A 25,933-nucleotide genomic window follows, 5' to 3' on the forward strand; every position below is an offset into this window, starting at 1 on the left:
GGACTGTGTTAGGGAAAGTCCTATCCCATCGGTGCGCTAGTACCCCGATTTTGGAGTGGGTGAGAGATGAATCTCGAAGGCTTCACCACCGATGGGTAAATTACCAGGACTCTTGAAGCTACTTCCCGGCCTAGGGTACCCTGTTGTGCCTTGGCCCCTGCCCGGAGATGGCTCAAGGCCACCGGCTGCCCTCCTTGGCAATCCGTGGCCCTTGACATGATCCCCTGCGACCAAGTTCCTGCTCCTACCAGACCCAGACCAACGTCTGCCACCTAGTACTCAAGGAGCACTGCTCCAACCCGGTGACCTCTCCCTCTCTGAGAGTCACCACCCTACCTCCTGCTCCTTCCACTCCTTTTCAGTTCTCCTTCACTTTTTCACCTTCACCTACCAACCCCCCAAGTGGGCAGCCCTATTCCCTTTAGACCCCCAATGGTGTGTCTGGTGGGTATAGTGTAAAATGTTTCTAGGGTTTTGACTGGCTAAGCTCTTAGCAACACCAAAGGACCAGGACCCGTAACCAAGGAGGATTGGATACTGTGCAGAAGGGCAGGTTGCACAATACCCTATGACGACCTGATAGGCCAGGGCGTCACATATTAAATAAATAAATTAACTTTTTGATATTATTTTAATTTATTGAGAAGCATTTGTATGGCTTCATCCTAGGCCTATCATGATATATACTGTATGTCCCACATTCTGGTATGTATGTCCAACATGCTCATATATATTTGACACGCTAGGTACGGTGAAGTACCAAGCGAATGGTGAAAGGGAAGGGAAACCCTGTGTCTAGGGAAGGGGGAGATGGTGACCCCTGTCCGAGTCTAAAGGTGGGCCCTGGATTCACTCACCGCCCTAGATAGGTACCGCACCTATGTGCCAAGCCAGTTACCCTCTTATGGCATTCCTGTTCATCTTTGTCCTGTCCAGCATGCGCAAACGGCTTTGGGAAAAATGTCAACATCATCTATGAAAAATGAGTAAAGATATCGCAGTTTTTGACACATTCACAGTCTACAGAACAAGCTTTCCTTCAGTTTTTCGGAGATGAGTTTTTGCGTATACTTCTTACAAATTTCAAATTTTGTTCTGCAACCCTTAGAATGCATAAAAGTTTTAGAGAGACTAGGAATTATCTGGAAACCTATCATTCGCTTCCCTGAGACAAGTTGGTAGAAAACCTTGTTCATTTGCAGAAACAGATTTTGGAGTTGACCTCAATATTAGATGTGAGGAGCCTATTTTTGGAGACCACCATGGATGATTATTATAAAATAAATAAAAAATAGACCATCAGTTTTACTTGAACACTTGTGACTTTACGGTCACAGAACCTGGAAGGTACATATTTTCTAAGACTAAATTTCTTCTGTAGAGAACGTTTTAGTCAAACAACAGGTATCCCAAAAATTGCACCTCTTGGACAGCAAAAACACATTTCTCCAGTTTGGCATACAGTTTGTTATCTGTCAAGATCTGTAACTCCTGTTTACTATGTACCTGTTGTGTCTTCATATCGGGTGACTAGATCGAGATATCGTCCTGTGACGCCCTTGGACTATCACGTCGTCACAGAGTACTGCACAAGCTGCCCTTCCGTGCAGTATTTCGCCTCCCTCTTGGTTCTGGGTCCCTAACTAAATGGTGTTGCCTCCAACAGCAAATTAAATCCTAGAAACACCCTGCACCACACCCACCAGACACACTAGTTGATGGCTTGAGTGGAATAGAGTCGCCCACCTTGGGGGTCAGGGAGGGGAGGTGAGGAGTGTAGTCAGTAATGAGTTGAGAGATGAGGAGAGAGTTGGAAGTAGCCCTCGAGCTGAGAGGAGCTCAGGGGAAGTCGGGAGTGGTGACTCTTGAAGTAACTGCCTAGGTTGCAGACGGTGGTCTGGGCCTAGAGGAGTCGGGCCCCCGGTCGCAGGGTATTGTGACGAGGTGCTCGGACCTGTCTAGGAGGACAGCCAGCAGGCTAGCACTATCACCGGTCCGGGGCCGAAGGCACGACGGGGTACATGGACCCTTGGTCGGGGAGTAGCTTCAACCAAGCCAATAATTCACCTGAGGAGAACGGAGCCTTTATGATCCGTTCCCACCCGCTCCAGAATCAGGACACTAGCGCAAGAAGGGGGATAGGACTTTCCAACCCAAAACGGTCCAGAAAATCCCAAGCAGGAGCCCTGAGAGCAAGCTCCCATACTTAGCCATAGTAGGGAGTGGGGCCCAGCTAGTTCCATGCTACCGGGCCATCAAGTTGAAGTCAAAACTAAGTGCCAGGAGGCAGGTCACACATCACCAGGCAGCACCACTTGGGGACGGGACCCGGACGAGCTCCCCTCAGCGGCAGCGGTACCCAGAGACTTAGTTTTCCCAGTTGTCAGTGTCTGCTTATGAACTGAGTGAGTACGAGAATGACCTCTGCATCCCACAGCATCCCCTCACCGAGTACCGGTGTAGAGCGCTGCCACACCCCAGGCCCTTGGGATACTCAGTTCCGGGTTGTGGATAATGGGGATCACCGTCACAGGTGGCCGTGCCCGGTTCCGTTGTTGAGGATAAAGAATTGAGTATCCAAAAATACTTAATTCAGCCATTTCATAGACTCAGTTATATAGTTCAGTAGATGTGAACTAACACACATATTTGTGAATGTTTTTGTTTCTTACTAACATGTATATATGTATATTGCATATTCAGTGTATTTTCCTTAGACACAGTATATACCAGCACATGTAATTGTAAAGATGGCTGCCATTTCCTGTTTGCACCCAAGACAGATGGACAAAAGAAATTCCTGTAGCCTGGACTGACCAATCAGAGGAGGATGTGTAGATCTCTCTACGTCATGAAGCCCTGCCCTGCGATATTTGATTGGACTAAAACTTTTGTTTACACCCCCTTACTGCTCGGTTTAGAGTTTTTTCAAATAATAAAGATCACTTGGTCAAGAGCCAGTCATGGAGATAGATGTAACTGACTTGCTGTCCAGTTATTCTTCATTCTCGTGTGCACTCATGACAATTTATGATTTGAAACAGCAGCCAGATCCCGAGAGATCCTTTGAGTCTCATCATCATCGTCATTTTGAACTTGACGGTTGGCGCGCCAAGTGTGGGGCCACCGAGAAGGGTGAGTCAGAGCTTCCATTTTCCGGATGTCTGGGGGCTACTCCACAAGTATCCAGGTGTTGCTCGATATCGAGGACTTGATCACCCTCCGTTGCGCGGTGAGCTTCATATACATTGTGTGTGCTGTTTTACCTGTGGTTCGAGAGACACCTGGCGAAAGGGGGTGGTCACTAGTCCGGAGAATGGTAGTGCACCGGAGACCTAACGGTGTGACTGTCACTCGCCAGTGAGCTAGAGGACCCAGTCCCCATAGGTGCTGGCTTTTAGGTGTTAAAGGCTCTGGCTGTCTGTATTATTGATTTGCTGTAAGTAAGGTAGAAATGGGGGGCTTTTTGAGTAGCTGTTGATTTGTGTATAGTGTATGGTTAATCAGGCTTGTGATTTCTCTGTTTGGTTCTCGGAGAGTTAATTGTCTGAGCAGACAGCTATAGAAATGGTGGAGAGAAGCCCAGCATGCCTGCAGTTTCTTACACAAAAATGAGGGGGGGTCAGTCCCCCACTGGCTACTTGGGCAGGGACAGACTGCAACTCTACGTCCCTGCATTTCTCCACTAAGAGGAAAGCAAGAAAAAGGTGGGGGGTCACTCGCTCACGCAGCTACGTTCTTTTGCTAGGAGGGCAGCAGGGAGGAAAGTTTTTGTGTGTTAGAAAGAAGGGGGGTCAGTGTGTGTTGGCCATTGCCCACCGGCTGCTTGAGACAGAGCGGAGATCGAATTACGCAGCCTGCATTTTTTCACTGAGAACAGAAGAGAGCAGGAAGCAAGGGGGGGTCAAGGAGTGAACAGGCAGAGACCGGGGGTCAAAACAGCGCAGCTCTTTGCAGTGAGGAGAAAGGAGGGGTCAGTGGGCTAACATACAGGAGGTGGCTGCAGCCTTTGTATAGTAAAGCAAACGGAGGAGTTGTAATGATTTGAAAGAAAGACAAGTGCTATGTTGGTTTGTTTTTGGAACAGAGAGATAAGGGAATTGGCGTGTCCCCCAGTGTTTAACACAATCGATTTCTTTTTTTATAGCCGGATAGGAACACGTGGAGAACGGTTTTAGTATCCACGTGTTGGACGCTTTGGATGCGTCCTCTTTTCACGGGAAAGAGGGGGAGGGATTCCGGTGGTGGAGAAAAGTGTTTTGAACCAGCATATTCCCCTGAGTATTAACTCATGCACTGCTATGTAAGAAGCCGGAAAAATAGGAACGTACGAGGAACGGTATTGTATTCGTACGTTGGATGTCGAAGTGTGTCCTTATTGCATAGTAGGGAAGTGGGAAGAGGGTTCAGTTGGATGTGGCCAATCCAACTAGAGCACTATACTCTCTGTTCAAAAGGAAAAGAAATGTGTTGTTTTTTAGTGGGAGCTGAGAATTGCAAGAGGTTGTATAAATTGGTGGGTTATGATGGACATGGGTAGTGCAAAGAATATATGATGAGATTGTGAAGTTATCACTCCTTAGTTTGGTTTCAAAGACTGTCGCCTATCAGGATCCTTTTTCTAAAGAAAAGATGGGGAAGACACGAGCAGCACACCCCCTCCCTTCCCGAGCTGGAATGCACACTGCCCGCACATCTGTAAAGGGGGGCTCACAGCTCCGGGAAAGAAAGAAAAAAACTGACCAAGTGTTAAATGTTAAAGAGCACGTTTTGATAATTAGGAGATTTGTTGTGGGATTCTTTTTAGCCTAGTGAGAGTATTGAGAGTTTACAAGTACAAAATTTGTTATTTTGAATCCCTTGTTCTGCATAAGAATCATGCATAAATGTAGGCGTTTATAGAATAAGTAGCCTATATGGCAGAGTGTGTAAATGCATAAATGTAGACACTCCCCATATATACCCCTGGTTCACTACAGAGTTTAAGCCCCTCCCATTACACCCAGGGAGTCACAACATGGATGCTACACCCGGAAGTCAGGTGCCTGGAATTTCCTGTGGCGGCCATCTTGCTACACCACTGATGGAAGTACACCTTTTCAGCCACGTCTCTCTCAGTGGTTCTTTGTCTAAGACTCTCCACCCATCCCCGGTGGGAGGTGTTCTCTGGTATATATGACTAACACATTTGAATAAGTATAAATAGTATATTTGTTTACTCAGCTATCCCATAAATGCAAGTCAAAGATAACTAAGTTAAATTTTTACTGAATTGATGAATAGTCAGAGATAAGAATGGAATGTGTCTTTCCCCAATAGTGATGTAAGTTTGGTTTAACCCTTAGAGTTCAGGATTTCCCACTTTTAGTTTACTGCTTATACCTGAATAGGGAATATTAGATTTCATTGGATGTGCGATTTAATTTCTGTGTTGTTTTGTTTTTTAATGGCGATTTATTTGAACAATATATTTTTATTTTTGTGACTCTATCACCTTTTCTGTTTTTACGATTATTTCTAAACAATTTATATATATTTTTGCAGGTTAGTTGCCCAGTCACAGCTGTCATTTAATCATGTCTCAGTTGTTTCTACTATGAAAGGTTTTTCTTTTCTTTATGGATACAGTGTTTATTGTAAGGTTTTAAGATTCCCCAGCAATGTATATTGTTGTAAGATATACGTTATTTTCAGTGTTTGTTCATTTTAGGTTTTAGTATGTAGCTAATTTATTACCTGCTGTTTTACCTTTTCTTTTAGGGAGTACCAGTATAAAAACTCTGAATTTTGCCATATTGGTAAATAAACAATTAAACAAGGGGGGAATAAGGTATTAATTATATTCTCCAGTTTCTTCGAGGGCGCAGCAGGCATATTATTTAGGTTTTGAAGTTGACCTTTTTTGAAGTTGACCTTTTTCCCATAGGTTATGTTTACTAGATTACTATGAGGTATATCTGTTAACTGAAATAGGAAAGTCTTGTCTTATATGTTTATTTGTTTGTTTATTTATTTAGTATTTTCAGTCATATGAAGTATAGATGACCACTAACTGTATTATGGTCAAAGTTAAAGTTATAAGAATGATCTAATGTATATTTTTTAGTTTTTGTTTTTATAGATGGAACAAGATGTTGGTCGATTCTGCACTGGATATGCTGCTGTTAACACCACATGAGGTAGTCTAAATTCGACCACTCCCTCCAATCCTATTGATACAGGAGACAGTGATGCATTTGTTACGTCTGGGTGGTGGAAACTCTGGACCGTACACCGGTTTCCCTTGAGGAGGCAGCCAGGCCGGTCACCCCGCCAGAGGATCTTGATGCACGGCAGCCGAAGCACTATTGGTAGCCAGACAGTCCGTAGGGAAGCTGGAAAGGTGGATGTTGCTGAACACACGGAGTTCCGGACGGTAGTCCGGGTGACGAGGCTCAGGGTCCAAGGCCGGGTTGAAGGGCCAGGCGGGATCCGGAACCTGCTGAGCGATGGGACGGGTCACCCAACGGAGCCAGGGACTGGAGACTGGCAGAGCTGCAGAGGTGGTGGAACATCCGCCGAAGTCACCGTCAGGGTGCTGGAATGGACGTGGTTCGGAGCGGCTGGCGTGGCAGGACAGGCTCTATGAGACAGGACAGGGTTAATACAGAGCAAAGCAATACGGGGACCTGAACTCCTAGTCTAACAAACACGTAGAACAGGCCCCGCCCACCAGGAAAGAGAAGCGAGGCCCGTGTGCCAGAAGCCAGTCCAGGGAGCGGTGCAGAGGAAGCAGGGGTGCCCGGCCGGGTGTCCCACGTCGCCGGGAGCGGGGAGCTGGACGCATGGAGGGCGCAGGCGAGGAAGAGGAGGCCGGGACCGGAGTGGTGAGTCGGGGACGCTGCCGGGAAGCGGGGAGCGGGCCACGGGGACCGAAGAGCGGGGCACGGGGACCGGGAAGCGTGACAGTACCCCCTCCCCCACGCCCCCCTCCCCGCAACCGGGACAGGAAAGCACGAATCAGGGGAGTGCCAACATTCTCCCGGGGCTCCCAGGACCTGTCCTCGGGACCATAACCCGCCCAGTCCACCAGGAAGTACTGCCGACCTCGTACGGTCTTCATAGCCACGATATCCCTTACCGCATAGATGTCATCATCAGCGATAGGAGGAGGAGCAGGACTGGCAGCAGCGGAGAAGGGACCAAGGACGACAGGCTTGAGCAAGGAGACATGGAAGGAGTTGGGTATCCGCATCGTGGCCGGGAGCTGCAGCTTGTAGAAGACTGCATTGATCTTGCTGATGACTTTAAACGGCCCGATGTAACGAGGACCCAACTTGAACGATGGTAACTTCAATCGGACATATCTGGATGCAAGCCAGACCAGATCACCTGGGGAGAAACACGTGGGATCCAGGCGCCTCTTGTCCGCATGTCTCTTCATCCGCAAAGAAACACGTTCTAGGGAAGACTTGACAAAGTTCCATATAGCTGAGAAGTCCCGAACCAGAGCATCTGCTGCGGGGACATCGGAAGCCGAGGATACTGGCAACGGAACAGAAGGCTGAAGTCCGTAAACGACCTGGAAGGGAGAGCTGGAGGTGGACTCGCTGATGTGTTGGTTGTGGGAGAATTCAGCCCAAGGTAGGAGCGTGGACCAATCGTCATGATGGATGTTGACGTAGTGGCGCAGGAAGGAGGTCAGGATCTGATTGACCCGTTCCACTTGGCCATTCGACTGAGGATGGTAGGCCGAAGAAAAGTCCAAGGATACTCCCAGATGTTTGCAGAGAGCCCTCCAGAAGCGCGAGGTAAACTGAGTTCCTCTGTCGGACACGATGTGTGCGGGAAAGCCATGCAATCGGAATATGTGTTGTATGAAGGAGTCAGCTAGCTCCTGGGCAGAGGGCAGCCCGACCATGGGAACGAAGTGAGCCATCTTTGAGAAACGGTCCACGACAACCCATATGACCGTGTGTCCGGAGGATAAGGGTAAGTCCGTAATGAAGTCCATTGCAATATGTTGCCACAGAACGGAAGGAATGGGCAGAGGCAGAAGACGTCCATAAGGTAGGTGCTTGGGTGTCTTGTTCCGGGCACAGGATGGACAGGCTGAGACGAAGGTTGCGACGTCTGTATGGAGGGATGGCCACCAGTAGTGACGGACAATCGTACTCCAAGTCTTCTTCTGACCAGCATGGCCGGCGATCTTCGAGGCATGGCCCCATTGCAGAACTCTCTGTCTGTCAGTATCTGAGACATAGGTTTTCCCAGGGGGTATCTGAGTCAGAGCGACAGGAGCCACCGGAATGACTTTACTGGGGTTGATGATGGGCTGGAATGTCTCCTCCTCCAACTCCACGGGCACGAAGGACCTGGACAAGGCGTCTGCCCGCACGTTCTTATCCGCAGGCCGGAAATGGAGTTGGAAATCAAATCGAGCAAAAAACAAGGACCAGCGGGCTTGTCGCGGGTTCAGTCTTTGGGCTGACCGCAGGTACTCCAGATTCTTGTGGTCCGTGTATATGATCACAGGGTATACTGCTCCCTCCAAGAGGTAGCGCCATTCCTCCAAGGCCAGCTTAACGGCCAGTAGCTCCCGATCCCAGATGGTGTAGTTGCGTTCGGGTGCCGAGAAGCTCTTGGAGAAGAATCCGCAAGTGACCATCTTTCCAGAGGAGGAGTTCTGCATCAACACTGCCCCGGCTCCTGAGGAGGAGGCATCCACCTCTAAGGTGAACTGTCGGTTCAATTCAGGGCGATGGAGAACCGGGGAAGAAGCAAACGCCTGTTTCAAGGAGCAGAACGCGGCATCGGCCGCCGGTGGCCAGTCCTTAGGATTAGCTCCCTTCTTAGTCAAGGCAGAGAGAGGCGCAGTCAGGGCAGAGAAGTGCGGGATGAATTGCCGATAATAGTTCGCAAAGCCAAGGAAGCGTTGGATAGCCTTCAATCCGGAGGGAGGAGGCCAGTTGAGGATGGCAGACACTTTCTCTGGGTCCATCTGCAGGCCAGTGTCCGAGATTACATAACCCAGGAAGGGAAGGGACGACTTTTCAAAGACGCACTTCTCGTACTTGGCGTACAGACGGTTCTCTCTAAGCCTCTGGAGAACTAGCTGCACGTTCTCTCTGTGGGTCTGTAGGTCCGGAGAGAAGACCAGGATGTCATCCAGATATACCACGACACAGACATAGAGGAGATCTCTGAACACGTCGTTCACCAATTCTTGGAAGACTGCCGGAGCATTACACAGACCAAAGGGCATGACACAATACTCGTAGTGCCCATCCCGAGTGTTGAATGCGGTCTTCCATTCGTCTCCAGAGCGAATGCGAACCTGGTTATAGGCCCCACGGAGGTCCAACTTGGTGAACACACGAGCTCCTCGGAGCCGATCGAATAGTTCGGGGATAAGTGGCAGAGGGTATTTGTTTTTTACGGTGATCTGGTTTAATCCCCGGTAGTCAATGCAAGGGCGCAGATCACCTTCCTTCTTCTTGACGAAGAAAAAACCCGCTCCGGCAGGGGACGAAGATCTCCGAATGAACCCCTTAGCCAGGCTCTCGGTGATATAGGCAGACATGGCCCGTGTTTCAGCAGGAGACAAGGGGTATATCCTTCCTCTAGGAGGCGTAGTTCCTGGCAGTAAATCGATGGCACAGTCGTAGGGACGATGAGGCGGTAGTACCTCTGACTCCTTTTTATCAAAGACGTCCGAGAAGGACCAGTAGGCAGAAGGCACTCCTGGTAGAGACTCTGGAACTGGAGGTCGTCGGATGGGCTGGATGGATTTCAGACATCTCTCGTGACACGAGGAGCCCCATCGGGTAATTTCACCTGTACTCCAGCTGACCGTTCGTGTGCCCGTAACCATGGGAGCCCAGCAGGATCTGATGAGACATGCGCGGGAGGACGTAGAAGGTGATCTTCTCGGTGTGCAGAGCACCGATCCGTACTTCCACAGGCTTGGTGATCAGTGAGACGGTGTCAGAGAGGGGTCTCCCATCTACAGAGGCGATCACCAGCGGTTTTTCTAGTGGGAGGACAGGCACCTGGTACTTATCCACCGTGGCCTGCTGGATGAAGTTGCCTGCTGCTCCGGAATCGAGATACGCCTCTGCCGTGAACCGGGTCTCTTCTGTAGTGACTTGAATAGTCCATGTAACGGAGTCTGAGAGAGTCCCAGCACCTAGGGTGGCCTCTCCTACCAAGCCTAGGCTTTGGAGTTTCCCGGCTTCTCGGGACAAGAGCGTAGCAGGTGTGTGCCATCACCGCAGTAGAAGCAGAGACCCTTTGCTAGTCGTTCTGCTCTGCGTTGCTCAGACTGTCTCAGGTGGTCAGTCTGCATGGGCTCGTAGGTAGACGCGCCAGGTGACGCCAACTGGGGAGCGATGGACTTCTGGGGTGGGGAGGAGTGCCTTATCGGACGCCTCTCGCGGGACACCTCTTTGGATCGTTCCTGAAAGCGAAGATCCACTCGAGTCGCTAGAGCAATCAGGGCATCCAGGGTGGAAGGCACGTCACGACCAGCCAGCTCATCTTTAATACGACCCGAGAGTCCCTCCCAGAAGGCAGTGGTTAGGGCCTCATTGTTCCACCCTAGTTCCGAGGCCAAGGTGCGAAAACGAATGGCATATTGGCCCACCGTCAGAGTCCCCTGACGTAGCCGGAGGAGGGATGAGGCAGACGCGGAGGCGCGTCCGGGCTCATCAAAGGTGCTACGAAAAGCCTGCAGGAACTCCTGGATGTTGGTGGTTACCGGATCCTCCTTCTCCCACAAGGGGTTCATCCAGGCCAGTGCCTCTCCCTCTAGATTTGACATCATGAACGCGACCTTGGCTTGGTCAGAGTCAAAAAGGTGCGGCAGCAGCTTGAAATGGAGGGAGCATTGATTTATGAATCCCCTGCAGGTCTTGGGATCTCCGGCGTACCGGGGCGGTGAAGCCAAACGAAGCTTGGAAGCATCCGAGGAGGCTGCCACGGGAGCTGCGGCCGTGGATTGTACGGTGGAAACCTGAGATGCCAAGGACGTGGCCGTTGCTTGTAGCGTGTTCAGGCGGGTATCCACAGAAGACATGAAGGACAGCATGCGGGTCTGGGTCTCGCGCTGTCGTACGAGTTCCTGCTGCAAGGCCGCTAGTGCTTCGGCGGGATCCATGGCCTGTTCTAGCTGTTACGTCTGGGTGGTGGAAACTCTGGACCGTACACCGGTTTCCCTTGAGGAGGCAGCCAGGCCGGTCACCCCGCCAGAGGATCTTGATGCACGGCAGCTAAAGCACTATTGGTAGCCAGACAGTCCGTAGGGGAGCTGGAAAGGTGGATGTTGCTGAACACACGGAGTTCTGGACGGTAGTCCGGGTGACGAGGCTCAGGGTCCAAGACCGGGTTGAAGGGCCAGGCGGGATCCGGAACCTGCTGAGCGATGGGACGGGTCACCCAACGGAGCCAGGGACTGGAGACTGGCGGAGAGGCAGAGGTGGTGGAACATCCGCCGAAGTCACCGTCAGGGTGTTGGAATGGACGTGGTTCGGAGCGGCTGGCGTGGCAGGACAGGCTCTATGAGACAGGACAGGGTTAATACAGAGCAAAGCAATACGGGGACCTGAACTCCTAGTCTAACAAACACGTAGAACAGGCCCCGCCCACCAGGAAAGAGAATCCTAATATACCCTGTACCTGCCAATGCAATTTCCTGTTTCAAGGTGCTGGCCCTTTAAGAAAGGGTCAATGACCGCACGCGCGCCCTAATGCGCATGCGCGAGGCCCGTGTGCCAGAAGCCAGTCCAGGGAGCGGTGCAGAGGAAGCAGGGGTGCCCGGCCGGGTGTCCCACGTCGCTGAGGAGCACCGGGAGCGGAGAGCTGGACGCATGGAGGGCGCAGGCGAGGAAGAGGAGGCCGGGACCGGAGTGGTGAGTCGGGGACGCTGCCGGGAAGCGGGGAGTGGGCCACGGGGACCAGAGAGCGGGGCACGGGGACCGGGAAGCGTGACAGCATTAATGCCTCTCTTGATGGGTAGAACAGGAGTGGGTAAGAGTCTTTAGATGTGTATGTAGGTTGTAGATTTTTTCCTGTTGTCAAATGAATTAGGTATGCTGAAAAGAAAGTCTAGATCCGAGCTGATGGAATTGGATGGAGATCCCCGCACAGGTGCAGCTGACCAAGAGGCAGTGAACGGGCCTAGAGTTGAGAGTCTTTCACCATGCATAAAGACCATGCCTCAGTGACACCGGTCACGTCAGTGACTTCTGTCACTCCTTGTGTTCTTAAATCCCTACAGGAACAAGCGATACAACAAGGAATGGAGTGTGACATGCAGGGAGCCAGCTGACTGAGGAAGGTCTGTGGATAAAGGGTGGTAAGCTTTCTCTGTCATGAGAGCTCTTCTTATTGATGGCCCAGGTAACATCTGTGAAAGACAATTGTCAATGTGTGCTTTGGTGACGCCAGGGTTCAGTACCCAGGTGGGCAGATTCACCCAGTCTTGTAAGACAAGTGCCTAGAACGAAGTGAGAAAAAACTGTAAAGAGTCCGTAGAAACACCCTGCACCTACTCTACCCATTCTTAGAGACTGCAAACTGATTATAGATGTATATCATGAGCATGTTGTATGCAAGTCTGTGCGTGTTGTGTAAATTTCTCTCCAGGTTTGGTCAGAGGCTTTCCAGTGCAGAAAACAACATTATTGTTGAGAAGCACACGAAGGTGGTATGTAAAAAAAAAAAAAAGTGATTACAAAAAGTGTATATTTTATAGAAAAGTGGAAACTAGTAAATCGTGTATAAAATGTATATGTTTTGTTTTCTTTTCGTAATAAACAGGTTTTTATGTAAGATGTTTTTTGGTTTAGCACAGACATGTATATTTTTATATAATTGACTGAATAGTGTGGTAATCAGGTGTATTTTACAATTCCAGATCTTAAATCAGAGCTATTAGCATATGGTTTTCAGTCAGGAGACTGATTGATCCTAAAGGACAAGCGAGAAAGAGCCATGAGTCAACGCTAGAGGAGCCGATCCAACCGCAGAAAATCTATGGATCCATACCTCGCATTGCAGAAGGGTCGATCCACCAGAGCTGCACTGAGCATCCTGCTCATACTTATCCTTTTCAGAAAACCCTGTATAGTCTTAGACCAGCATTGCCAGAACAGTTAGAAGAGAGGACTTAGAGAACCTTGAGACATGGGAAAGTCCAACTACAAAGGGTGAGGACTCGTCTAGGAGTCCTTGGTCTCAAACCGGTGAAGAAAACCCCTTTCCCCTTTCCGCCCATGCCTCAACGTTCAGTTAGGCAGGTTTTTCAACAGATCTTTCTACCTCTCTTCCTAAGGGAACATAGTACCCTTAGAATTCAGAAATGACAGAAATAAGTCTTTAGGGGGGACTGTTGAGGATAAAGAATTGAGTATCCAAAAATACTTAATTCAGCCATTTCATAGACTCAGTTATATAGTTCAGTAGATGTAAACTAACACACATATTTGTGAATGCTTTTGTTTCTTACTAACATGTATATATGTATATTGCATATTCAGTGTATTTTCCTTAGACACAGTATATACCAGCACATGTAATTGTAAAGATGGCTGCCATTTCCTGTTTGCACCCAAGACAGATGGACAAAAGAAATTCCTGTAGCCTGGACTGACCAATCCAAGGAGGATGTGTAGATCTCTCTACGTCATGAAGCCCTGCCCTGCGATATTTGATTGGACTAAAACTTTTGTTTACACCCCCTTACTGCTCGGTTTAGAGTTTTTTCAAATAATAAAGATCACTTGGTCAAGAGCCAGTCATGGAGATAGATGTAACTGACTTGCTGTCCAGTTATTCTTCATTCTCGTGTGCACTCATGACAATTTATGATTTGAAACAGCAGCCAGATCCCGAGAGATCCTTTGAGTCTCATCATCATCGTCATTTTGAACTTGACACCGTTACCTGGGGGGGGGGGGGCGCTCGGTAACAGGGTTAATTGGTACGTCACTTGTGACGCCACTGGCGGGTTGCGGTAATAAGATGTCCCGCCGCTGCTGTGGTTTTAGGGACAGATGGTATAGCAGCAAGTGTGTTCGCACCCTCCGCCAGTAGGGGCTTAAGTCCCATGTAGGTGTGCTGCACCTTGTGGTGCACCAGTAATAAACAGGACACAGTTCTTGCAGATTAACTGGTAATTTACTCACTGGATGTTGCAAGTGTAGTTTGGTACGGCTGGTCAACCGACTTTCCTTTGTCCCGGTGCTGACATGAGTCCCAGTTGAGCCCGCCGTGCACATGCAGAGCTGATGGTCCCCTTGCCTGAAGCTGTTGGTGACCTGCGACGCTCCGCTCCTTTGTTTTCCGTGCCCAGTATGACAGGCCTCGTGGTCCCTTGTGGGGTAGGCTACTTCTCTGTGCCCTCTCCCGGGTCCTCTATATGAGGCTGTGTCCCTGAGCCTATGGGTGGTGTGCTACCCTGGAAGTCACCACACACGGCTGGATCAGCAGACCGCCTGGAGCTGTTGTCTACTCTGGGGTCCAGTACCCCCTCGTGCGTAGTGCCTGGGATTTTTTTACCCTCAGGCTACTACCTCCTAGTCGCCTTTTGGGGGTCTCCTCACAATCCTCACACACCTCTCACTCACTGGCTCCTTTCAACTGTCACTCCTTCAACTGTCATTTTTCCTGTCTGCCAACTCTGCCTAGCAACACCTGTTGCTTCCCACAAGCCACACCCCTTTCCCAGGCTAACAGCTAAGGGATTGGTTCTCACATCTGACCACTGTTAACCCTCTACATGCTGCGCCCAGGTCTCAGGGAATGTGCCCCTACCTGTGTGTGAGGTGTGGGTTGTCAGCATAGGGTGTTGCAGAAAGCCTTAGGATCCTGCAGATCACTGGGGTAGCATATCCCAGGGTGTTGCATTCCCCCTTGGTTAAGACCAGCACGTCCGCGGGCTGCAAAACAAGAAAATCTGCAAAATATATATTATTTTTAAAACGGCAATAAATAACAAATATACATTTGTAACAGGTTAGTACTCCGTACACTTTTCTTCCCACCACCCACAGTCTCTGAGGCCACTATCTGGTGGACCTCTCCGAACGTCCTAGTGACTGTTCCCTGTGGGGACTGTCCTAGGGGGCACATCACCGGTTATGATGGTGATGGGGGTCTCAGACTGCTCCGCTGCAGACCCTCCCTGCGACTTACGGCTCTCCTTTTCGGGTGTTGGGAACAAAAGTTCAGTTCCTGGGTAATCCCAATGAAAAGCACAACGTGTGCAACTATATACAAATGTTATACAGATGGTATAGCAGCAAGTGTGTTAGCACCCTCCGCCAGTAGGGGCTTAAGTCCCATGTAGGTGTGCTGCGCTATGTGGTGCGCCAGTAATAAACACAACACAGTTCTTGAAGATTAACTGGTAATTTACTCACTGGATGTTGCAAGTGTAGTTTGGTACGGCTGGTCAAACGACTTTCCTTTGTCCTGGTGCTGACATGAGTCCCAGTTGAGCCCGCCGTGCACATGCAGAGCTGATGGTCCCCTTGCCTGAAGCTGTTGGTGACCTGCGACGCTCCTCTCCTTTGTTTTCCGGGCCCAGTATGACAGGCCTCGTGGTCCCTTGTGGGGTAGGCTACTTCTCTGTGCCCTCTCCCGGGTCCTATATATGAGGCTGTGTCCCTGAGCCTATGGGTGGTGTGCTACCCTGGAAGTCACCACACATGGCTGGATCAGCAGACCGCCTGGAGCTGTTGTCTACTCTGGGGTCCAGTACCCCCTCGTGCGTAGTGCCTGGGATTTTTTTACCCTCAGGCTACTACCTCCTGGTCGCCTTTTGGGGGTCTCCTCACAATCCTCACACCCTTCTCACTCACTGGCTCCTTTCAACTGTCACTCCTTCAACTGTCATTTTTCCTCTCTGCCAACTCTGCCTAGCAACACCTGTTGCTTCCCACAAGCCACACCCCTTTCCTAGGCTAACAGCTAAGGGATTGGTTCTCACATCTGACCACTGTTAACCCTCTACATGCTGCGCCCAGGTCTCAGGGAATGTGCCCCTACCTGTTTGTGAGGTGTGGGTTGTCAGCAGAGGGCGTTCCAGAAAGTCTTAGGATCCTGCAGATCACTGGGGTAGCATATCCCAGGGTGCTGCACCGGGGCATTCCCCCTACCCGTGGAGGGTTCCAACATCATACTGCCCCACTCCATCACCCCGGGTACTCCTAATGGCAGTACTCCCAATTACCACACACCATGGGTGGTGTCATGAACTATAACTCCCCTGTAAAATCCCCCCTTTCACTCGAGAGGCCGCACGACCCCTGGGTCTGGAGACCCTCGAGCCGCAGTGAACCCGGATCCGAGCAGCTCGGCTGCTTCCACGGGGGCGCACACTCTGCCTCCCGGTGTCTCAGTCCCTCAATATCAGCTTTATCATGTTCACAGGTATTTTAACCCCCTAAAGTTCTTATCTAGAATAGCTGTTTGGACTAGTTACCCTTGATTTATAGTGGGGGTTTTGTATATACCACAGCTGAAGTGTGTTCTTACACTTCTAGAATTATCTCATATGCTCATTGACATGTGGGCTGATTTTGGGTTGGAGCACTTGATGGCTGCACTTCTATACATGCTTTTGAGTGGCTGCTAACTCTAGCCACCTGTGTTCTGTCTGCCTCATTTCTGTGTTACTTTTTCTATCTAATTTATATTGTTACTAATAAAGGTATTAATTTATTATTCTTTTGGTCCTCCTTTTTGGTTCCAATATTATATGATGGTCCTTACATGTCATTTCACATAGGGTGTCCCTGTTTTTGGTTCTATGTCCTCATCCTGGCATATGTGTCCTTATCTTGGGCCCCTTCCTGATAAATATAGTCCCCATTCTGTCTACAACGCATAAAAAAAGGCAAAACATTCTAGTCCCTTTGCTCGGCTCCCGTTTTGCATGTCCTCCTCTTTTGTAGCTGGCATTGTGTGCCTGCTATGGCAATACATCATATTACTGTCATGCGCCCTCAGGCACGGGCATGCTGACGTCAACCTCTATGTGGCCGGTAGCATGTACTGCAGAGCAGGGACCCGACGGGTCTCTGTGCTGCCATGCATTTCAGATGGCTGTGCAGCCTCAGATGCACATCCAGGTGAAGTAGGCACTGGGGTCAGAGGGCCCCCCTTTACCCCCGGCTCGGTCACAGTCAGGGCTGTATTTTGCCTTCGTGCTGCCCTAGGCACTTTAAGTGGTCGCGCCCCTTATTGACAACGTAAAACGGAGTTTTCGCACACGACATCTGTTTAAGGCAGATCTACTCTGTAAAACACTTTAAGGCTATGTGCGCACGTTGCGTACAGTTCACTGCAGAAATTTCTGCAGCGATCTGAAGAGCACATGTGCGCTTCTAATCGCTGCAGAAAATGTCCGTAGTGAGCGCCGATTCCATGCGCTCTGCCTGCAGCTCCTGCCATAGACAGAGCAGGAGCTGCCGGAAAAGCGCAGGAAAGAAGTGACATGTCACTTCTTTTTACGCTTCGGCAGTAGCCGAAGCGCTGCGCTCTAAAGCGCCATGTGCGCACGGCCCCTGCACAATCTCCATAGACTGTGCAGGGGACGCAGGACGCATGCAGTTACGCTGCGCTACAAAGCGCAGCGTAACTGCATGTATTTGCGCAACGTGCGCACATAGCCTAAAAAGTATCAATGAGAAACGAAGGGCACTAACCCCCCCCCCCCAATGGGGATCACCACGGGCACATCAAAACATAGCAGGAGTATAAAATATTCCCACCACACCATCCCCACTTATATACTGTGACTGTCACACTGCCCCTAATAAACTACACACTGCCCTCCCTTATAAATTATACCCACCACACCTTCCTCAATTATGAAATATGATCTGCACATTGTCCTCACATCATGCTGCCCCCTCCTCACAATGTCCCATGATGCTGCCCCCTCCTCACAATGTCCCATGCATGCTGCCCCCTCCTCACAATGTCCCATGCATGCTGCCCCCTCCTCACAGTGTCCCATGCATGCTGCCCCCTCCTCACAGTGTCCCATGCATGCTGCCCCCTCCTCACAGTGTCCCATGCATGCTGCCCCCTCCTCACAATGTCCCATGCATGCTACCCCCTCCTCACAATGTCCCATGCATGCTGCCCCCTCCTCACAATGTCCCATGCATGCTTCCCCCTCCTCACAGTGTCCCATGCATGCTGCCCCCTCCTCACAGTGTCCCATGCATGCTGCCCCCTCCTCACAGTGTCCCATGCATGCTGCCCCCTCCTCACAGTGTCCCATGCATGCTGCCCCCTCCTCACAGTGTCCCATGCATGCTGCCCCCTCCTCACAGTGTCCCATGCATGCTGCCCCCTCCTCACAGTGTCCCATGCATGCTGCCCTCTCCTCACAGTGTCCCATGCATGCTGCCCCCTCCTCACAGTGTCTCATGCATGCTGCCCCCTCCTCACAGTGTCCCATGCATGCTGCCCCCTCCTCAGTGTCCCATGCATGCTGCCCCCTCCTCAGTGTCCCATGCATGCTGCCCCCTCCTCACAGTGTCCCATGCATGCTGCCCCCTCCTCATAGTGTCCCGTGCATGCTGCCCCCTCCTCACAGTGTCCCATGCATGCTGCTCCCTCCTCACAGTGTCCCATGCATGCTGCCCCCTCCTCACAGTGTCCCATGCATGCTACCCCCTCCTCACAGTGTCCCGTGCATGCTGCCCCCTCCTCACAGTGTCCCGTGCATGCTGCCCCCTCCTCACAGTGTCCCGTGCATGCTGCCCCCTCCTCACAGTGTCCCGTGCATGCTGCCCCTCTCCATGAGCTCCTAATGCTGCCTTCCTCTTTTCCATAATGACACCTCCATGCTGCCCCATTCATCATACTAAGACCACCACACTAGCGCTTATGCTGAGACCCACACACACACACTACCCCACTCTTGATATTGACTCCCCCTACATTGTTCCACTCCATACTGAGCCCACACATGCTGCCCCTTCTCCATAATGAGCTCCCAATGCTGCCCCCCTCTTATTCTGAGTCCTTACACTCCCCCCCATCGATATTGTCATTGCTCTATCCCTCAACCCTTGTCCTCTGTCTCTAGCATTGGCCCTTCTCTCCCATTCCCCCAGCAGCAGCCTCTCTCCCCCCGCCTCCAGCAGCAGCCTCTCCCCCAGCATCAGCCTCTCTCCCCCCAGCCTCCCCCAGCATCAGCCTCTCTCCCCCCAGCCTCCCTCAGCATCAGCCTCCTCCAGCATCAGCCTCTCTCCTCCCAGCCTCCCCCAGCATGAGCCTCCTCCAGCATCAGCCTCTCTCCTCCCAGCCTCCCCCAGCATGAGCCTCCTCCAGCATCAGCCTCTCTCCTCCCAGCCTCCCCCAGCATGAGCCTCCTCCAGCATCAGCCTCTCTCCTCCCAGCCTCCCCCAGCATCAGCCTCCCTCCTCCCAGCCCCCCTCCTCCAAGCCTCCCCCAGCATCAGCCTCCCAGCCTCCCTGAGCATCAGCCTCCCTCCTCCAAGCCTCCCCCTCCCAGCCTCCCCCAGCATCAGCCTCCCTCCTCCCAGCCTCCCCCAGCATCAGCCTCCCTCCTCCCAGCCTCCCCCAGCATCAGCCTCCCTCCTCCCAGCCTCCCCCAGCATCAGCCTCCCTCCTCCCAGCCTCCCCCAGCATCAGCCTCCATCCTCCCAGCCTCCCCCAGCATCAGCCTCCCTCCTCCCAGCCTCCCCCAGCATCAGCCTCCCTCCTCCCAGCATCAGCCTCCCTTCTCCCAGCCTCCCCCAGCATCAGCCTCCCTTCTCCCAGCCTCCCCCAGCATCAGCCTCCCTTTTCCCAGCCTCCCCCAGCATCAGCCTCCCTCAGCATCAGCCTCCCCCAGCATCAGCCTCCCAGCCTCCCCCAGCATCAGCCTCCCGCCTCCCCCAGCATCAGCCTCCCGCCTCCCCCAGCATCAGCCTCTCTCCTCCCAGCCTCCCCCAGCATCAGCCTCTCGCCTCCCCCAGCATCAGCCTCTCTCCTCCCAGCCTCCCCCAGCATCAGCCTCTCTCCTCCCAGCCTCCCACAGCATCAGCCTCTCTCCTCCCAGCCTCCCACAGCATCAGCTTCCCTCCTCCCAGCCTCCCCCAGCATCAGCCTCCCTCCTCCCAGCCTCCCCCAGCATCAGCCTCCCTCCTCCCCCAGCATCAGCCTCTCTCCTCCCAGCCTCCCCCAGCATCAGCCTCTCGCCTCCCCCAGCATCAGCCTCTCTCCTCCCAGCCTCCCCCAGCATCAGCCTCTCTCCTCCCAGCCTCCCCCAGCATCAGCCTCCCTCCTCCCAGCCTCCTCCAGCATCAGCCTCCCTCCTCCCAGCCTCCCCCAGCGTCAGCCTCCCTCCTCCCAGCCTCCCCCAGCATCATCCTCCCTCCTCCCAGCCTCCCTCAGCATCAGCCTCCCTCCTCCAAGCCTCACCTTCCCCCTCCCAGCCTCCCCCAGCATCAGCCTCTCTCCTCCCAGCCTCCCCCAGCCTCAGCCTCCCTCCTCCCAGCCTCCCCCAGCCTCAGCCTCCCTCCTCCCAGCCTCCCCCAGCATCAGCCTCCCTCCTCCCAGCCTCCCCCAGCATCAGCCTTCCTCCTCCCAGCCTCCCCCAGCATCAGCCTCCCTCAGCATCAGCCTCCCTCCTCCAAGCCTCCCTCAGCATCAGCTTCCCTCCTCCAAGCCTCACCCTCCCAGCTTCCCCCAGCATCAGCCTCTCTCCTCCCAGCCTCCCCCAGCATCAGCCTCCCTCCTCATCAGCCTCCCTCCTCCCAGCCTCCCCCAGCATCAGCCTCCCTCCTCCCAGCCTCCCCCAGCATCAGCCTCCCTCCTTCCAGCCTCCCCCAGCATCAGCCTCCCTCCTCCCAGCCTCCCCCAGCCTCAGCCTCCCTCCTCCCAGCCTCCCCCAGCATCAGCCTCCCTCCTCCCAGCCTCCCCCAGCATCAGCCTTCCTCCTCCCAGCCTCCCCCAGCATCAGCCTCCCTCAGCATCAGCCTCCCTCCTCCAAGCCTCCCTCAGCATCAGCTTCCCTCCTCCAAGCCTCACCCTCCCAGCTTCCCCCAGCATCAGCCTCTCTCCTCCCAGCCTCCCCCAGCATCAGCCTCCCTCCTCATCAGCCTCCCTCCTCCCAACCTCCCCCAGCATCAGCCTCCCTCCTCCCAGCCTCCCCCAGCATCAGCCTCCCTCCTCCCAGCCTCCCCCAGCATCAGCCTCCCTCCTCCCAGCCTCCCCCAGCATCAGCCTCCCTCCTCCCAGCCTCCCCCAGCATCAGCCTTCCTTCTCCCAGCCTCCCCCAGCATCAGCCTCCCTTCTCCCAGCCTCCCCCAGCATCAACCTCCCTCAGCATCAGCCTCCCTCCTCATCAGCCTCCCTCCTCATCAGCCTCCCTCCTCATCAGCCTCCCTCCTCCAAGCCTTCCCCTCCCCCTCCCAGCCTCCCCAAGCATCAGCCTCCCTCCTCCCAGCCTCCCTCAGCATCAGCCTCCCTCCTCCCAGCCTCCCCCAGCATCAGCCTCCCTCCTCCCAGCCTCCCCCAGCATCAGCCTCCCTCCTCCCAGCCTCCCCCAGCATCAGCCTCCCTCCTCCCAGCCTCCCCCAGCATCAGCCTCCCTCCGCATCAGCCTCCCTCCTCCAAGCCTCCCTCAGCATCAGCTTTCCTCCTCCAAGCCTCACCCTTCCAGCCTCCCCCAGCATAAGCCTCTCTCCTCCCAGCCTCCCCCAGCATCAGCCTCCCCAAGCCGCAGCCTCCCTCCTCCCCCAGCCTCAGTCTCCCTCCTCCCCCAGCCTCAGCCTCCCTCCTCCCCCAGCCTCAGCCTCCCTCCTCCCTCAGCCTCCCTCCTCCAAGTCTCCCTCAGCATCAGCTTCCCTCCTCCAAGCCTCCCCCTCCCCCTCCCAGCATCCCCCAGCATCAGCCTCCCTCAGCATCAGCCTCCCTCAGCATCAGCCTCCCCCTCCCAGCCTCCCCCAGAATCAGCCTCTCTTCTCCCAGCCTCCCCCCCAGCTTCAGCCTCTCTCTCCCCCCAGCCTCAGCCTCTCTCTCCCCCCAGCCTTAGCCTCTCTCTCCCCCCAGCCTTAGCCTCTCTCTCCCCCCAGCCTCCCCCCCAGCCTCAGCCTCTCTCCCCCCAGCCTCAGCCTCCCTCTCTTCCCAGACTGCCCCCAGCCTCAGCCTCTCTCCCCCCAGCCTCAGCCTCCCTCTCTTCCCAGACTCCCCCCAGCCTCAGCCTCTTTCTCTTCCCAGCCTCTCTCTCTTCCCAGCCTCCCCCCAGCCTCAGCCTCTCTCTCTTCCCAGCCTCCCCCCCAGCCTCAGCCTCTCTCTTCCCAGCCTCCCCCCAGTCTCAGTCTCTCTCTCTTCCCAGCCTCAGCCTCTCTCTCTTCCCAGCCTCCCCTCAGCCTCTCTCTTCCCAGCCTCTCTCTTCCCAGCCTCAGCCTCTCTCTCTCTTCCCAGCCTCCCTCTCTTCCCAGCCTCCCCCCAGCCTCTCTCTCTTCCCAGCCTCAGCCTCTCTCCCCCCAGCCTCCCCTTGCATGATTACAGTGGACAAAAAGAGGCATCGCAATTTGCAACGATCATCAACTAACCTGTAAGGAGCCCATACATTCTAGGCTCTGCCTCTGCCTTACCTGCTCCGGTGCCCGCCGCCCTGCTCTGGCTAGCTCCTCTTCTGGCTTGCTCCAGCTGCAGACGCGTCCTCCTCCGCGGCGTGTGTCATCTGCAGGATTGGACGCTGCAGCATGGGGCAGTGAGCTGACTGTCGCGCCCGCGCACCTCTGACCCCGGAAGTGCAGGCCATGGAACTTCCGGGGTTAGTCAGCTCACTATGCCTGGCGCCCGCCATGTATTTCAATAGACAGCAGAAGTGCGCCTGTCCTCCCTCCCAACCCCCCCTTCCCCCCTTCCCCCGGAACACAGCCGAGTGTAACGGAGGGAGGGACGGGGGGCGGGGATGTAAAAAAAAAAAAAAAATTATATATAAGTTTTTTTTTTTTTTTTGCTGCCAGAAAGTGCCGCCCCCCGCAACGTGCCGCCCTAGGCACGGGACCACGGGTGCCTAGTGGCAAATACGGCCCTGGTCACAGTGGCAGAAGTCGACCACGATCGTTAAGCCCCTGCCAGTTTTATAAGTGGGATATGATATGTGAAATTCAGTCTTACAGATTTAATCCTGGGCCCACAAGCTTTACGTCTCTGTTTTCTCTGTTTCTATACATGTGATCAGTGGGGTGACAGAGTGCTTATGAAGCAATGTGTCATTTATTTTTTCCCACCTCCCCCCATTAGCCCATATTTTTTTGATCATGTACAACCCCTCCATAAAAAGAATCTACATGCACATATAAATAATTTGAGGGTGAAATCCTGATGACACATTCTCTTGAAAGGGAATCTATCAGCAAGTGTTTGCTATGTAATCTGAGTACTGAGTGAGGTAGGGATTAATACACAGAATTCAGTGATGTGTCACTTATCAGGCTGTATGCTGTTGTTTTCTTATGATGAAGGCTTTATCACCAGGAGATTATCACTGCCAGGACTAGATCTCATGCAACTGCTAGACCAACCATGCCTCCTCCTCTGATAAGTAGCTCATTGTTAACATACAATTTACAAAGAGAGCTGTGGTGTGGGTGAGGTTAGCTTTCTGGGCTCTCATACATCTAAGAAATCTGTTTATGTCACAACTGCTGCAAACAGAAAACTAAGTGATACATCACTGGAATCAGGATGTTGTCCTGGATTATATTGTTGTCAGATGAGGCAGCAAAAACCCGGTGACGGATACCCTTTAATAGCTTAGCACCTCACTCCGCTAGTGTGCACAGACAGTTACTTTGCAAATTTATTTTTTGGTCTGAATTTTCTTTCTGCTAGTAACTTCAGAAACACAAGCACCATAAATCATATCCACATACCATTACGTGTTTCCCCACAGCTAGCAGACATGACAGCTCTGAGCGAAACAATGAAAAGAAGGAAGAAATAGAGATGGGAGCACACAGTGATGCCATTTTGTCCTCTAGCAGTCTGTTAGGCAGTGATAAGCAAATCGAAGCCATCAAAGACGGGGATGATTCTTGAGCCACTATTTTCACCCTTGTTAAATAAGCAAAATGGAGGAATTTAATCCAGCTTTCAATAGGGAGGCCTAACTTCCACACTATCAGGCAGCTGCAGAAAGCTAGTGGAGGCAGTAGATGACCACTAGGGAGCCAGGAAAGCTAAGGATTTCTCAGATGAGGAGGTTACTCCCCATTATATTGTTACTTTACTGCGTCTGATTCTTTTATAGAATGACAAACGCTGACAACATTTTATTGATTTGATGGAAGCAAACTTCAGGCTGCTGTTATAAGCGGAGTCTACCAAGCAAAGACTGAGCGCATGAGAAAAGTGCCTGGGAGTAAAAAGGAGTGCAAAACCTTATGAGAGGCGAGTATCTGTACATCTACTCTAAGGTCTAAAAAATAAAGGGGTCTGGTCTGTGGTTTGTAATCTAGTTGGGTCTGGTCTGGGGTCTGTACAAAGGAAAAGGCTAGTCTGGGGTTTGATTAAAGCCCGCTTTACACGCTGCAATATATCTTACAATGTGTCGGCGGGGTCACGTCGTAAGTGACGCACATCCGGCATTGTAAGTTACATTGCAGTGTGTGACAGGTACGTGCGATTGCGATTGAACGTTAAAACGTTCATCGCATACACTTCGTACCTGTCTCTAGAATTGCATGTCAGATTGTTCATCGTACCCAGGGTAGCACACATTGCAGTGTGTGACACCCCGGGAACGATGAACAGATCTTACCAGCGTCCTGCGGCTCCCGGCCCACAATGCGGAAGGAAGGAGGTGGGCGGGATGTTTACGTCCCGCTCAGCTCCGCCCCTCCGCTTCTATTGGCCGGCTGCCGCGTGACGTCGATGTGACGCCGAACGTCCCTCCCACTCCAGGAAGTGGACGTTCGCCGCCCACATCGAGGTCGTATGGACGGGTAAGTACGTGTGACGGGGGGTTACTCGTATGTGCGGCACGTTCAACAAATTGAACGTGCCACACATACGATGGGGGCGTTGCAAATCGCATATGAAATCGTATGCGAAATTGCAACGTGTAAAGCAGGCTTAATGTAGGGCTTCTGGTCTGCAATTTATATTAGTGAGGATCTGGCTTTGGTGCCTGAGTGAAATATCTGGATCCTTTTTTAGCAGAATATGATCTACATTTTGTTTTAGGTGGGTTATTCTGAGGTTTGTAGTTTTAGTGTGAGGTTTTTAGTTTTAGTGGAGGTCTTATCTGTGGTCTTTAGGAGTAGAGTTGAGCGATGTTCGAGTCGAACGGTTCGCCAATTTCAAATTCGAGTGATTTTGGGTGGTGTTCGAGTCATTCAACGAACTCGAACGATTTGCTTCAAGTTCAGCAGTTAGAGTTACCGTTCGATAACGGTTCGATCACCAAAAGCGTGGCTTTTCACATTAAGGCTATGTGGGTCCAGCATCCCCAGCACACTCCCTCACTCTTTCCTACTCACCGATCACGGGCGCGGCGCTGCACGGCTGTCACAAAGCTCCGGCGGCTTTTCCTCTTTTGAAAATGGCTGCCGCTTCATTATTCAATCTGGTATTCCCTGCTTTCCCCGCCCATCGGTGCCTATGATTGGTTGCAGTCAGACACGCCCCCATGATGAGTGACAGCTGTCTCACTGCAACCAATCACAGCTGCCGGTGGGCGGGTCTATATCGTGCAGTAAAATAAATAAATAAATAATAAAAAAAAAAAAACTGCGGTTCCCCCCAATTTTGATTCCAGCCAGGATAAAGCCACACGGCTGGAGGCTGGTATTGTCAGGATGGGGACTGCCACATTATGGGGAGACCACCACCCTAACAAAATCAGCAGGCAGCCGCCCGGAATTGCCGCATTGATTAGATGCGACAGTCCCGGGACTCTACCCAGCTCA

Source organism: Anomaloglossus baeobatrachus, chromosome 2 (genome assembly GCF_048569485.1).
Source record: "Anomaloglossus baeobatrachus isolate aAnoBae1 chromosome 2, aAnoBae1.hap1, whole genome shotgun sequence".
NCBI classification, from domain to species: domain Eukaryota; kingdom Metazoa; phylum Chordata; class Amphibia; order Anura; family Aromobatidae; genus Anomaloglossus; species Anomaloglossus baeobatrachus.